Consider the following 15483-nt stretch of genomic DNA (forward strand, 5'->3'; position numbering starts at 1 on the left):
CTGCTCCAAGAGCAGATTCCCAATGGAAGAAAAGGATTTGATTTAGATTTAGATAGTGATGCCAGAGATAGCTGAATAGGAGAATTTGTTTGCCAGGAGAGACCATCTATGCACCTCTTCCGTGACTGCTTCATTATGTAAACGTAAGAATGCAATCATAGGTCCGAGGTAATGAATATCTTTAGCCAGCATGTAGCACTCTATATCTTCAAAGCATTTCACTAATGTTAATAATTAATCACCACAGCACTTTGGGAAAGTTATCATCTTAATCAATGGGTAAACTGAAGCACAGATTTAAAGTATCCCAACCTGCCTGTGGCAGTACACTTGTGTCCCAGGCTAGTGCTCAGTTATACTGCATGGTCAAGATACCTGATATACTCCATGACGAGGGACAAACCAGAAGGATATTCCAGGATGAAGGAAATAAAGCTTCCTGCTCAAAGCAGAGCCTGTTGGCCACCAGCTGCTCTCTACAGGTCTTGGTGCTTGCAAAGCCAGGATGGTATAATCCCCTGGTAACATCCACAAGACATTTCTGTAGTTCTTCAGCATTATTCCTGACACCATACATAAGCCCTGCTTAGCTGTGATTCAGTTATCTACATCTTCTTTTACATAATAATTTTAGAATATAAAGAACCAGCGAAAGATCTGATGAATTTTAGTGTTATAAATCACTACACTTAACAACTAACATTTGCTTTTGAAGTGGTTTGTAGATCCATTTCAGAAGGATTTCCTGCTTTTGACTCAATCTTTTATTCGGGAGCATTTGAATCTGCTTCAAAGTTTGGTCTTAAGTTGTTGACTTTCTGTAATCAAGTCTTGCTAAAACTAAGCACTGCTTTTGCCTTATCAGTTTCTGCCACTAGTTCCATCTGGACATCTGCTCTGGGTCATACATTATTGCAGGTATGCTATTCCCTGACAAACCTGGCGAGAGTTGTGAAAGAAGCGACGTCCCTGCCAATTCAGAAAATGAAGATTCAGTGCATCTTGCTAAAGACAGAAAAACGCATCGTACACCTGACAGAAGTTGCTTGTCTTGAGACTTCTTGAGAAGAATCCGTCAAATGTAGCAGGCTGTCATTAAGAACAATTAAACTAAACTAAAATCCCTTTTCTCCTATTTCTGCCTAGTCAGGTGAATATTAAATACTTGATTTTCCAGGGGCACTGGGAAGAAGAGGAAATCAGCATCTATGTTTTCATTCAAACATGTGTATGAAGGAGCAAGTACAGATTTGCCTTCCTATACCCAAAGCATGCATGTAATTAGTATGACTGCACAGATAGACCTGTCTCCGTGAGCAGCCACCTGCATGTCAGCAGAGTGGTTGTCTCTATAGAGACAATGCATGTGTGTGCTACGCTGGCATTTAAACATACAAAAACACACATTTTCCTGGTAAACTGGATTTGTGAGAGCTGCTGTTCTGCTAACCTCACATCCCAAGAGCTCTGTTACTCGTTAGGACAATACTGTACATTGAGCATACAGATTTTTGGACCTGATTAGTTTAAACTTGTTGCTTGTGATGTCTGAACTCCCAGTGTCACCAGCATGGGTACAGTTCTTTCCTCATCACTTCCAAATCACTTCTGTGATTTCCAGAAGTGCAGGAGGCAAAGAAAACCCTCAGCTCCTTAGAGGTGGGAGCTTACCCCTGGGGGGAAACAGGGAAGCTGACCTCCAGTACATTCACAGATTGCATTTATTTTAAAAGGCACTTAGCCATGAGGCTCAGCCGATGGCCCTGCTTCCTGCAGGCACACCCTGCTTGTGGCTGTGAAGGTACTCACTAAGCACTAGTAACACCCAGCATTTATATAGAGCTTTTCATCTTCAAAGCACTTCCCAAACATCGTTTAATTAACGAATCATCACAGCCCTCTGTGAGGTATGCACAGTTATTACCCCCACATTTTATAAGTGAGGAAAACAGAGGCAGCGATTAGCTGAGACAACACTGTGGGAATTGGGATTAGAGGTGAGGAGGACAGCCTGGACCCCCACTCCATGATCTGAGCATGAGGGCCTCCCTGGGGGGTGGTGCGAAGCCTCAGGTCAGTGCAGTGTCCCAGTAATTGGTGCAGACCCTTGGGTGCATCAGCAACATCTCTTCCTTCCACACCCACATATGCTTTCCGTGTGGAGCATGAGGAAAAAAAAGTTTTCTTCCTTCAGTATCAGCTCCAGATCCTGCTGCCACCCAGACTGAAGATCCAATGAAAGACATGAGGAGGAGATTTCAGAGAAGGATGGCTTCTACCATATAGCACTGCCTAGCAGACGTTCAGTTTTAGTGCCTTCACAGTCCCACAGAAGGGGACTTTCACCCAGAGATCTCAGTGCACCCTAAGGACACAGGGCAGTGATGCAATCCCAGACCAGTAGGCTCTCAGTGCAGGCTGTCAAACCCACTAGGGCCTGGCCTCAGCTGCAGAGCCGATGATTCACGACCCTCAGCCCACATTCACGAAAGTTCAGTGAGTTTCACTCCCATCCTCAGCGGCTGCGGGTTCCTCCCTCACGAGGCCCCAGGCTGTCCCGGTCCCAGCTGACACTGGGAGGACAGAGCAGATGTCCTGCTCTGATGGCAGCCAGTGGGGTGAGAGAGGGCACCAGAGATGGGGTTAAACTTGGATGGTTCAGTCTCGTCAAACTTGAACATCCGAGAGAACCTGTAGGGCTTGGTTCCTTTCCAGCCCTCCAGGGCTCTCACAGCCCTAATTACTATTGCTGTTGTTGTTGTTGTTATAGCAAAACATTCATATGCTGTCATAAAATGCAAACTAGATAATACACGTTTCTTGCCTGAAGAGCTCAGGCGTTCTACAGGTTGGACATTCTGAACTGGATCCCTGGGGAAAAACAGAGGAGGTGCAGCCCTTTCACAGCAATTTCCCCTCTCAATTCCTTTCAAGTGCAGCTGGATGGGGAAGGGCTTGGGATGCAGCAATAAGCAGCTGGGCAAGCAGCATCAGGTGCAGTGTGCTCCTCCAGCTGTATGTCAGCTCACATTTTGATACCCAAATCCCCTGATTCACAAGCAGGGCATTTGAGGGAATGAGATGTTGCTGTGGGTGTGCTCCATGAATGAGCTGGGGTCCAGAGCTGGGACTGCCACTTGTGAAGCATGCTGAGTTCTACAGGTGCTACAGGGGATTGCTGTCTACTGCAGGTCGGCAGCACTGCCTCTGTGAGCCAGAGCTGTGCGAACACCTGCGGAAACGCAGTCAGAACTCCTCCAGGCTGCTGCTCCTACCATTAACAGGTCTTGTTTCAGAGGCACCATTAGCTAAACCAAGGTAGTGGAACTCTAATACTTGAAAGTAAATAGGAACACTGGAACACATGGTGCATGATGCCTACGCACAGTTAACTGCTGGGGAATCTGTGGCTCATAAATACTCTTTTGACTGAGATCAAAGACTTTTCTGGCCTGCACGGTCCCTTCTGTTCCCTCCTGACAGCGTTTCCCAGTGAAATCTGAAATGCCATGAGATACTGAGCCAAGGGAGAAGTGGAAAATGTTGCAATTCCCAAGCTGTACTTTCAAATGAAATAGTAATAGTTGCAATTAATGATAATCTCTAATGAAAAAAAAATCCCTGCTGATTCCACTATAGACACTTCAGGTAGTGCTAGGGTGTCAGGTAGGCTTATTCAGCCTCTGGACGGACTCACCCACAAGGCTCAGCAGCAACATGCCCTGTATATACCTAGCATCAGTTTGAACAACAACTGCACCAAAACCAAAGACAAAGAATATTTTAGGTCCTTATTTTTGTGTCTATGCACCAAAGAGGAATCTTCGGATGGTTTTTACCAGCTGAAGACTCTAAGATAGAAGCTGTTCTTTCAACTAGATTCATAACTCATAAAAACCAGCGAAACCACCACCACTACTGACAACAGCAGTAAGAAAACAGACAAAACAAAACTAAAATATATTTACACTGAAGGAAACATTACTCAGAAGTGTTGCTGTTTTCATTCCCTCTAGTGCTCTGTGTTCCAACTAATTCATTCTAACGTTCTCTCACCATTCGGTCACAAAGACATCGAGCAGACATTTTAAAAATGCTTCATCTGATCTCTCTTAGACCTGGCATAAACCCAAGAAAATAGTCAGGACACACCTTATGTATTATTCAGGATGCAATGATAATGTTCTGTTTACTGTTGAACTCCGTAGCAATTCCTCATTGTCTATAAGGCAATGGGGAAGCCTCCCTGGACACCCATGTAAAGGTTCACATCTCATTGCCTAAACTGCAGCACTGCTCATACTTCTCATCCTTTCCCTCCAGGCTCCCAGTCCAGACCCCAGCCGAGCTCTACCCTGTCTCTAGGGAATTTGTTCATACACGTGCACACATATATTTGTGACTCGTGTCTTAACTTTTCAACATTCACCCATCTCTTATGCGCAGTCCCTCGCAGCCTGTTCCATTCTCTTCCTATCTCTTCCCACCTCCCGGAAGTCACCAAAGGAGCCCTTTTTCCTAACTGCATTGCCCAACAGCCTCTCACTGCTAACAAGCCAACACTTACTGTGAAGGAGACATCTGATCACAGTCCTGCTGCATGCTGTTACATGTCAGCAGAGTGGTGCAGCATTTGTTTTTTCCCATTTGCAGTACACAGAGAAGATGGCCCAGACGAAATGGCTAATTTATAAGCTAGTTCCCCTTGGTTTATGATTCTTGCCATAGCAATAGCTGTTAGTCAAGCACAGCTTAAGTTCAACTCTGACATTAACTTGAACACAATTAAACCTTGGCAGCAAACATCAAGAGCACTGTTTCTCCTGAATGTGATAAGGCTGATTGTTAGGACAGGCTTTACATTCACTCCTTGACTTTAGCAAGAGTTAGATCAAGCCCATGCAGACTAATAAAACAAATGGCACTGTTGGCATTAGCAAGTGGAGCTCCTTCAGCATCAATTGATTTCTGCCTCACTAAGCCAACCGGGATGTTGCCCTACATTACAGAATTGGCTGAGATTTTACTCTTAGTTTTCTTTACTTCAGGGTATCAATTCAAATTACAATTAGGGAAGAATAACAAGGCCAAATTCAAGGCACATGGCCTAACTCTAAGAGATGGTGTCTGGGAGGCTCGGAGTTAGAAACACTCACAAGGCCGGACCAGGGCAGCCAGCTGTGCGTGGATCCCACTGCCATTTGGGTCACTGGGATCTAGCCTGGCCTTCCTCCTGCTGCTGTCCTTCTGTTGCCTCACTGCCCTTCTCACGTACTGTTTTCAGTCTTGCTCTATCTTGTTCCACTTTTGGAGCTGACTTGTGTGGCTCAGATGGAACCCTGTTAGACATTGCTGGGGTTCACAGTGACTCAGGTCATGAAGTCAGATGGCCTGGACAGCTTAGGTCCAACCCAGGCTACCCTCACCCCATAGCCAAGAGCCAGCTGGGCCACATGCACCACTTAGCAGCCAGACACTTGTTCTCCCATTCCTCACCCCTTATTTTTCTGGCTATCTGTTTTTCTGTTGTTACCTTTATCACGAGAATAACTTAACCAACCTGGCATACCAGCCTGATGTACTTAGCAGATTGCGGCATGACTCAGTACAGAACTCTTCCTATGTTTTCACACACAAACACACTCCGTGGATGAGAAATGTAAATGAATGAAAAGAGTACATGATGCATCATGGAGATTACAAAACCCCGAGGAGTCAGCAGATTGGAAGGTCCCCCTCAGAACAGGTCCCTAGTCTCCATCAAAATGCCCCACTCCTCTTCTGATTTGGGCATTCTTACGTTCGCAAAACATGCAAGACTTGTTAAGCTATGCACAGAAATAGCCCATGTTATTAAAACTCCTGAACAAGTGTATTCTATTAGCAATACTTTGGCCATTCCGAAGTCTCCCTGAGAGTTATCCATTCACAAGGAAATTCATCTCATGACCAGTGCATATAACACCACCAATTAAGCTGGGGCAAATATTTTGAAAGTGATCCATAAGCAGAAACATATTTGAATTAACTACTCATTGAAGAGTATTGCACACAGATATATCTTACCCAGAGGGTGAAATGTGAAAAAATCATCCAGGTGCTAAAACTATTATATTTAAGAGTGATTGTTATATTTCACTAGAACTATTGCATTTGGTAGATTGCTTGGTCAAAAGGACATCTATTTCTACCTACCTAAAAACAGGAATAATTCTGTTCTAAACTACAGTGAACAAAATCTTTACCCAAAACTTAATTGGATTTGTCCTGCAAACATACCTCACTTTGTTTACTTTGTTGGATGGTGCCTTTTGGACACCCTGGGAGCTACAGCGGTCGCTGAATTGCATTCTGCATTGTGAAAGGTGCTGTTTACATACAGCTTACATATTATCACAATTATTTTTTCCAACTGACTGAAAAAAAATCATTGATAGAGTCCCACCAACAAAAATGCTTTAGAATGCACACTGAGAAAATGCCTTGTTGTGATTTTACTGAAAAAAAAAGTCTTGATGAGGTTTATTGCAAAATGTCTGTCTTGCTAGGATGTGTATGCATAAAAACTCTGAATTAATATTTACATGGTCTAACACAGTTCTGCATATGGCACTACAGTTCTTTCAGATAGGTACTTCACGTTTGCTGATAGAAATGACATAAAAATTCACTTTAAAAGAATTAGAATTAGTCTTTTTTTTCCCCCCCCCTTTGGCAAAGCTATGTGGGATTGGCCTAAAATGTTTGCTTATTTGTAAAATCTCACATGTGCAACTTCGTCATTTATCTTATTCAAGAAAAGAACTCAGTTATGAACTCCTGCATGACCACAGGGGGTTTGGGAGACAGTAGATCCCCCCATACAGTGTTTATATCTAACACATGCATGATTTCAATACATGAGCTAGACGCGTGCAATGCATCACATCAAATATCTTGTCTGAATAAAGAACTGCCAAAGGACTTGAGGTAATCCTATACTTTTCTCAGTCTCTAAGTTACTTCCATAGCTCTTCCATGCTGAAATAGCATCACAAAAATCTTTGTGTGTTCACATATGGGTTCACGTGCTGAGCTGATCACACTGAACCTGCCCTTCTTTGTCTGCAATGCTTTCCAGTTGAATACTGGCTCTGCTCTCTGGTCTGTGTGAGCATATGACCCAGCAGAGTGCTGCCCAGTGTTTAAACCTGAAGAAGTAGGAGTGGTTGCAGCCCAGGTCTCAGCGGGACGGGCTGTGTCTCTCTCCCACACCCCAGGATGCTGGGGACAAGCTCCACATTGCGCTGGGTGACAGGCACAGGCTGAGGCACAGCGCTGCGGACAGGAGCAGCTCGAGCACTGCCCTGCGTGGTGCCATGGACCTTCTCTGGCTGCTCAGATCTGGGACTGAAGAACTGGAGTGACCCCGAAGTGCTGGGGGTGGTGGCACAGCCCGTGGAAAAAAACTCCCCGGGAATTAAAAACCCTCACAATTCTCACTGTGCTCCGTTCTCTTCTGCTTTGATGTTGCTGTCTTCTACATGAATGTTATTAGGCATTGCATGTAGATAAAAAACAAACATGAAAGCAGGCAGTTTTCCCAACTAGAAGGGAATAAGGACAAAACCTTACACCACATACTCATCACACTGCTTGCGCAATTAACTCTACAGTAGCTGGGATACATCTACTAGTTCAGCTAAAAACCAGGAGGAGAGAGGAGCATATTAGATTTTCTGTTTTGAAGCATTAGCTCCAGCAAAGCAACTGCCAGGAATGCAGACACGGTTTGATAGACCAGAGTCTTCATAGGTCTATTGCCCTTCTACAGGCAAAGTAATGTTTGAATGAAGTTTTCCACTGTTACAGGAGGTGTGTCCAAGAAGGTATTCTAAACCAGCATCTTTAATGTTGAGGGCTTGGCATGACCAGTGGTAACTGCTCCCCTGAGCTGAGCTCAAGTAGAAGTGCTGGGACAACTATATTCCAGCTCCCCTTGCTGAGGAACTCTGCACCACTCCATCTGTGCCACACGGATCTTTCACTGTCTCCTCACAAAGTCAGCTGTGCAGCATCTCTCTTTTTTGAGCACTGAGATCTTTCGTACTGCACCTGCATCCAGGAATTACCAGGTGTGTGTTCAGAGATAGCTAGTGCAGCACAGCAACCTGTTGTAGTCTTGTTTTTACTACCAAATTGCTTTCAGATCTTGTTCAACTTTCAGTATCTCATTTGGTTTTTCGGTAGCTTGAGGAATAACACCTATCTGCTCCACTGATGCACCAAGATCTGTAACAATAACTGTGAACTGTTTTATAACAGATGCTACTGAATGACAAAGGTGTATTATTGCAAAATTTTGTGGGTTGGCAACTTAGCTAGTGGCACTGTATTGCACCTAGGCCCCGTTTGGCTCCTGACAATGTTATGAGTGGGGGGAGAGGAAATCAGGTCAGAGTTTTTGGCAGAGCTGTTACAGGTAAGCATAATCCAGCTGATTCATTATGTGCTGCAATCCTTGCTGGCAAAGGCTCTGAAGTAAATTAGCCTCCAGCTCTATTGCAACTCACCCTCCATGTGTGGGTGTTGATGCTGCACATTAAGAAAGGGTGTCGCTGGTGGATAAACTGAAGGGGGTGACATTGGAAAAGTATGGTAGGGACTTCATCTAAGTGCAAAGCCAGCCTCATGCTCCCTGCTGAGCAGTCCACCCTAAAAACATTGTTCCCACCTCCTACAAGACTAAGAGGAAACCTTTGTGAAGGCTGCCCGATGACTAATGCAATCTCTGTGTCATGAATCATTGGCACTAGGATGTCCCTGTGGCACAATTGGAGCTCTGGTTATTAAACTCATTGATGATAAAACAAGTAAATCCTAATGACTTGTGGGAAAGGAGACAATAGGGCCCTCTGCCAGCTCTCATTTACCTTGACAACACGCCTACAGCCCAGGCACAAAGATCACCATTGTTTACCCTGGGTATTTGTGAGGGGGCCAGGCAGTTCTTCTCATTTCACCCAATCTGATGGTGCTTTCTTTATCTCTGCCTTAGCATTTCTAAGGTGCCTATCACTATGCTATCTGAGCATCTTAGCTTCAGTCCAAGGATAGATTTATGGTAAATAAACCACTTGGGCACCCTTTGAAGGTGAGAAACTGGTATATAGTCAAACAGTGGTAAATAATACAATTTACATAGTGCCCCTTCTTTGACTAAAAGAACAAGCAAAGCCACCTTGTTTATACGGTAAACAAACCCATCTGCATCTGATTCAGACACTGACTAACTACTTCACTATTACAGCGAAGTCAGTCTCCCATGTCAGAAACTCATGCCCACCACGAGGTCAGCTTCTATCAGCTGGGCTGTATTTGCACTAAGGACTCCTGGCAGCGTAACTGTCTTTATCAGGGTTACAACTCCTCACGCTCTCTACCAAAAAAATCTACAGCATTAGAATTACAAAGAAAGAAAATATTTATGAGAAAAAAGACCTATTCCACCCAGCAATCTGTCCCCCATGGGCACTCCCAGCCAGAGCTGCTGACCTCACTGCAGCTCCTTCCCTTCTGCTGCTGGCTATTCATGCAAAACCAAAAAACAGCTGAAGGGAACCTTTCACCTGGTGCATGCTGCATCGACAGCTCTATCAACTACAGCTGCTTGGGAATTTTCAATGAAAAGGATTTTTGAACAGAAGCAAGAGATGTCTATTGATACATATTTGTACACATTTTTCAGGAAGGTGTTTTTTAAGAAAAGCTTGACAGACCCCAAATAGATTACGAAGACCAGCCCCTGACTAGCCTGCATTCCAGCAGACAGGCACTCACAAGGGCCAGGAGAGAGCAGAGCTCAGGACCTGGCTCAGTCTCATCCCAAATGTTTGCCATGATAACCACATTGCTACTTGTGCTGGCATTGGTGCCTTCTGTGATTTTCATGTAGAAAGCATAAAAGATGTTACTTCCAACTCAGTGGGAATTCTACACCCTTCTGGGAATTCTAAGAAGTTTGTCAGGATGGCAAAACACTTCCCTTCAGATCCAGAAATAAGTGTGAACTTCCAGCAAGAAACTAAAGACAGATGCTGACATTTAGATCTTGAAGTAAATTCACTGGGACAGCAACAAGAGGAAAACATCTTTCTACTTTCGCTACAACAAAATCAAATCAGTGGCTGATTTATAATGCAGAGCAGGGAGATCATCAAAAAGGTGCCTTTTTCCCCTGTGTATTCCCATCCACGGGCCATTGCAGCTAAGATAGGGATTGACTACTGTTTGCCTGGTTTAAACAACTTTTTCTGTTTTACCATGTTCTTGCCTTTTTGGCTTCTTTTGCTACTGTCAGCTGGAATGCTGCTCCATGACTCACCACGCAGAAAGATGAATGACAAACCTTTCCCTTAGGACAGACAGTGTCACCTGCACAGCATGCCTGTGTCTGCTGGATTTGCATGCTGATTCTCACACTGCAGCCCTACAGAGACTCAAGGCAATTTTTTTATGTGATATTTCTGCATTTCTGAGGTATTGAGGAAAATGGTGAACAGGGAAGGATGACAAAGTAAGGCATAAACAGTAAGAGCATGGCAATTAGCATGCAGAAGAGGTCTCAGTAGTGTACATATAGTTGTGTGTTGGTAGGGAATGTTGCATAATCAACCAGACGCTCTTCTATCACAAGGGACCTCAAGTTCAACACGGGAGGGGGGCTGCAGCCTTGCAGTTTCCTTCCTCATTCCCATAAGTCCACCACCATGCCTGGCTGCTCAAGGTCATTTCATATATGGGAAGATTTACTTCCCATTGTATCCCTGTGCAAAGAAGCATTTTTCAATTATGTTTATTTCACATGTAGAAGATATTTACAGATAGAAGATGCTCAGTGAGTGACAGCTTAACAAAAGAGGGGCAGAGTGAAAGGAACAAGGCTAACATGGAGACAAAGGCATGTGCTCCTGCTTGCTCACTGCCCATAGAAGTGATATCTTGAATTTTCTTTTCACTTGCTCTGAAGTAAATCAAGCAGCCCAGCTGAGGATGTGTATCTACACAGCTTTCATAAGTGACAGGCAAATCAGATCCATTGCATAAGCCAGAAAAATAATTTCGGTAATATATAAAATATTTATTTTATTATATAAAATAACCCACGGAGGAAAACAACTTTCTGGCTTCCCTCTATCTCCCTTAAGCCACAGCAGCAAAAGAACACACAGCTTAATCCACCGCAATATTTCAACCCTACGAAAGCTTTCTTATCCACTCGTCACTCATTTAGGTGACTGCCCTTCAAAAGGAGCCACCAACAGTCAGTGAGTTCTACCTTAGCAAGACATGGGTAGTCAATAGTAATGTCTATTCTTTACTTCGATGTGTTGTAGGAAAAGAAGCCATTTCCCCTACTACTGACTTGCTGTTGACGTTCAGTTTGATACACAGGCTGAAGCTTCACTTGCAGTCTGGTCTGCTTTCTGTTAGCGTGTGCTAGGCACAGTTCACAAACAGTTTTGTGGACACTCGTATTGATGCATCATATTTATGCTAGATTTGGAGATCTGTATAGCTTTGACTCAAGATGCAGATTCAGCTTGAATTTGAAATATGATAGTAGTGGCTTCCATTCCCAATGATAAAATAACTTTGGGTTACAGGAACAGAATCTCAGCTGTAGCTGGTTTTATTTGGGCAGCTCCGTATATTAGTACTAGTGTCAGTATTGGTAATTTACACTTACAGACAAGCACAGTGAAAGTAGAACTTGCTGGAATTATTGGACAGAGAAAACCCTTTTGCTGCTGACCAGATTGGGCAATGTTCAGAGACTGCAGGTCTTTGGGCCCTGGATTTAATTCCTAGCAGGCAACACTAGACTAAGGTTTATATGAGGTCAAGAACACACAGATTTAATATCCAAAAGCCACTATAATTCATGATGTATACATAAGAAAGACTGAAAATCCATAAATATCATCTTCAAGTTTATTGAGACATATCCACACATTGGTATATTGCAAAACATTTCATTCATGGAATCTCCAAGGACATTAATGAGCTCTGTTAGCCTGTTAACAGATGGAATAAGCAAGGGAAGAGGCATTTTCCTGAGGTAAAAGCCTGAAAGTACTAATGTAATCTGTCTAGGAAGGAGATACTCCTGAGTCTGTGGGTTCTGTCTAGTAGAGGAATACACTGGCTATTGTTGAAAACAGCATGCTTATTTACTGGAATAAAGGCAGCACGTATTTAAATATTAAAATTTAATGGCTCCGGCCATTTTGACAGTTACACAAGCTTTAGGATGAAATGTGGGCTGCTTTGAAAACGCAGCCTTTAACTGAAAGTGCTGAGCACTGGCAATACAGCTCTGACCTGTTGTGAAACATGGACTGTCAGTACCTAACCACTGTCAGCTGGCAGCAGTTACAGGCTGTTAACAAGGCTCTTCTGGTCAAAGGAAGAAAATGTCCTGACTAAGGCAGGGTAACAGACCCCAGAGAACAAGTGGGCCCCAAAAGAAAAGAACTGGTGAGCTAGTGAAACTACACAAACTGCTTCAGTAACACTCCCAGGGCACACAGCAAGGATCAGCAGAGATCTGGGTCATTTCTGCTGGTGAGGGACACAGCCTTCAGAGGAGAGCTCAAAATCGTATCACAGGTTACCAGACCATATCCACAGAGAGCTGTTTGCTCCACAGGGATAGGCAAGCACCTTGTGAAGCTCAAAAATCATCACTGCTTCCAGGAAGAGGGTCAGTGTCTGAACAGGCCATGGGCACTGCAGCTCTCACTTCTGGAGGAAGCGAGGATGGAATCCTTCAGGCAGGTGTGCTCGTTGTGCTCACAGGCTAGCACTTCAGCCCTGAAGTCTTCTCATGCCAAATAAATCTGCCACACTACATGAGCTGAATAGCACTTGCCAATTTGTGCACGCAGCCGTAGATACATAGTGTGTAATTGCATCTGCATGCAGGGTAATTGTGCATGCAAATTGTGCAGTAGGCTACATACTTAAACTGCTTTTTATCCCCAGAATCAGGTTCTATTTGAGCAAATAATCAGGTAAAATTATCAAACATTATTTTGACTTGGTTTAATAATCAAATCACATGGAACTACAATGCTGTGCAATTCTGTGTCATTTCCGACACAGAAAAAAGACACACCATATCACTGCCTGACCACTAGGACCTGTCTGCAGTTTTTTAATTTGCCTGTAGAAAGATGAATTCCTTGGACTGAAGCTAATCGGTTACACATTCACTGGAATCTAAAGCCAGTTAAGTAATGATCATAGTTAATATACAGTTGGCAATAAACTAATTATTTTGAAGATTTATTTAATTTTACTGCTGGGAAAACGAAGGAAAAAAATCCCTTCTGGCAGAGAAATTCCAGCTATTTCACAGAAGTCCCAAAGCCTATAGATCTGCACTCAGATACAAAGTGGCACCGGATACGCAAAGACAATATAGCACAATACAGACAAACTCAGCTGTTCTGTGCTGAATTTCTCCAATAAAACTCCTGGCTCCAAGGAGAAACTGCCAGATCAGACAGGAAGTCATCGTGTTGCAATCCTGGACTCCCAGCGTACAGTGCACAAGCCCAGCTACAAAGCAGGACAGGCTAAGCAGTGCAAACTGTGGACGTTGTTACCTAAAATGGCTCTAGGTGATACCACTGCTGAAATCAAACATCGTAATGGAACAATACACCAGAAAATACCACTGGGTTCCCACAGCAAGGCAGTGTCACCCTACAGGAGCAACCCACCCACCCTAGAAATGCTGAGCACATCATCTATTGGATGCGGCCAGGACATAACTGGCCAGTGCAGTACACAGCAAAGTGCAGTTAACCATCAGAGCAAAATTTGATAAATAAATACAGAGTATCGTCTGAAGGGAAGGAGAGTTTTTGCAGGTAAGGAGAATTTTTTTTTTTTTTTTAATTTTTTTTTAAAGTTGTTGTAATACAAGATTCTTAGAGACATTAAAATAACTGGATATAGGGAACTGTCAATTAAAACAAGAGGGGGAAGTAGATTCAAGCATCCTAGCTAGGCAATCAGTCCTATCACTAAGATGGCTGAGGTGAACACTCAGCCTGTTTAGAACGACTTCTACTCTTCTACTGTCCCTGAGCCCTCCAGAGCTCGACTACCTCATGTATGGAGTCTGGGAACTTCCTGTATACACATCCCATTTGTCAGAAAAGATTAAGGGGCACTCTTAAGACTGAATGCCTTCTTGTCCGTTTAGTTTCCTGTTGCATTCAGCTCTTGTGCTGCTACTGGAACTCTGGGCATTTAGTCAACAGAACTGAATAAACTGATCATAATGCTGCAGAAAAGATACAGCCTTATTTTAACACCTGAGATATAACTGTATTCAAAGGATATGGTATTCATAGAGCAGATTAAAGAATCTCAGTGTGGGTGGAATCAAAACTGGCACCTTCAATCCTTGCAGCTTGGTGTAAATGCAGGTAAGGTTTCAACAAAGTGAGGCAAAACTTTGCTGTTGCATTAGACAGCTGTAGTTATCCTGCTCCAATCAGGAGCTCAGATCTGCACATGCTTTTCAGTCATTTTTATTACTTTGCTACTGGTCTGTAGAAAGTGAAACAGCATTCCGTATAATGGAAAAGCCCCATCCGCAGGTGGTAAAGCACACGCACAAAATCAGCTTCCTGTCCACTCAGATGTGTGATGCTCAGCTTCTACCAAACACTAAGTTATAGAGCCTACAAACGTACAGTTACATCCGCTTCTATTCAGAGTGTCTGCACACAAACACATGCATCACACGTGCTTGTGCACGCAACTGTATAAATACGTTCACACACAAACTTCAATACGCAGTGTGCTCAGAAACACACATGGGTGCTCACATGTGAGCTTACATGCATCCAGCACACACCCATGGCTTGCTCAAGGCAGTGCCATGAGCCTACAGCAGTCAAGAGAAATCAGATGATGGGGCCAGGAGGTGTCCCCAGGGCTGAAATGGCAAGGCCTGTTCTGCAGCCATTCCCCTCAGTGGGCACGTCTGCAGACAGTCACACTTACACCCTTGCACCAACAGACACACAGAGCCACCCTTGATGTGCATTTCAGCAGTGATGTGTGCATGCTCTGCTGACAATTCCCCCTTCTCTTAATCCTGTAATTTGCACACAGCTCTCCATACCAATGTTTCGTTTTTCAAACTGTGCCTATGCACATTGTTACAGGCAGGACAACAGGCTGTGTGAATGAGCCTCCACAGCCACCTTGGCAGAGCCAGCCCCATCTTGTTTATTTTTCTTCGCAGTGACTGAGTGTAAGGAATATGGAGGGTGTGGGCGGTTCCACATGTCCCTTCACCTCTTGTGGGTTTTTCAGTGCATTCCTTTCATAAATACTCTCTTTCAAATTCAGGGGACAGGATGCTTTGTTTACATAACCACTGCTTTTTGCTGAGGTTCCAAGCACCACAACACATCT

General features: G+C 43.8%; 1 long non-coding RNA gene across 1 annotated transcript in view; it reads right to left on the minus strand.

The window, feature by feature from the left end:
• Positions 1–381: 381 nt before the first annotated feature.
• Positions 382–15483, minus strand: part of LOC122168764 — a 112903-nt gene continuing 97801 nt past the window's right edge. Inside the window, exon 3 of the long non-coding RNA XR_006171361.1 lies at positions 382–518. This is a non-coding gene — a long non-coding RNA (uncharacterized LOC122168764). The remainder of the gene's footprint in view (positions 519–15483) is intronic.

This window comes from Centrocercus urophasianus, unplaced genomic scaffold, assembly GCF_019232065.1.
Source record: "Centrocercus urophasianus isolate 14NV4802_14NV808 unplaced genomic scaffold, USGS_Curo_1.0 seq_46, whole genome shotgun sequence".
Classification (NCBI taxonomy): Eukaryota; Metazoa; Chordata; class Aves; order Galliformes; family Phasianidae; genus Centrocercus; species Centrocercus urophasianus.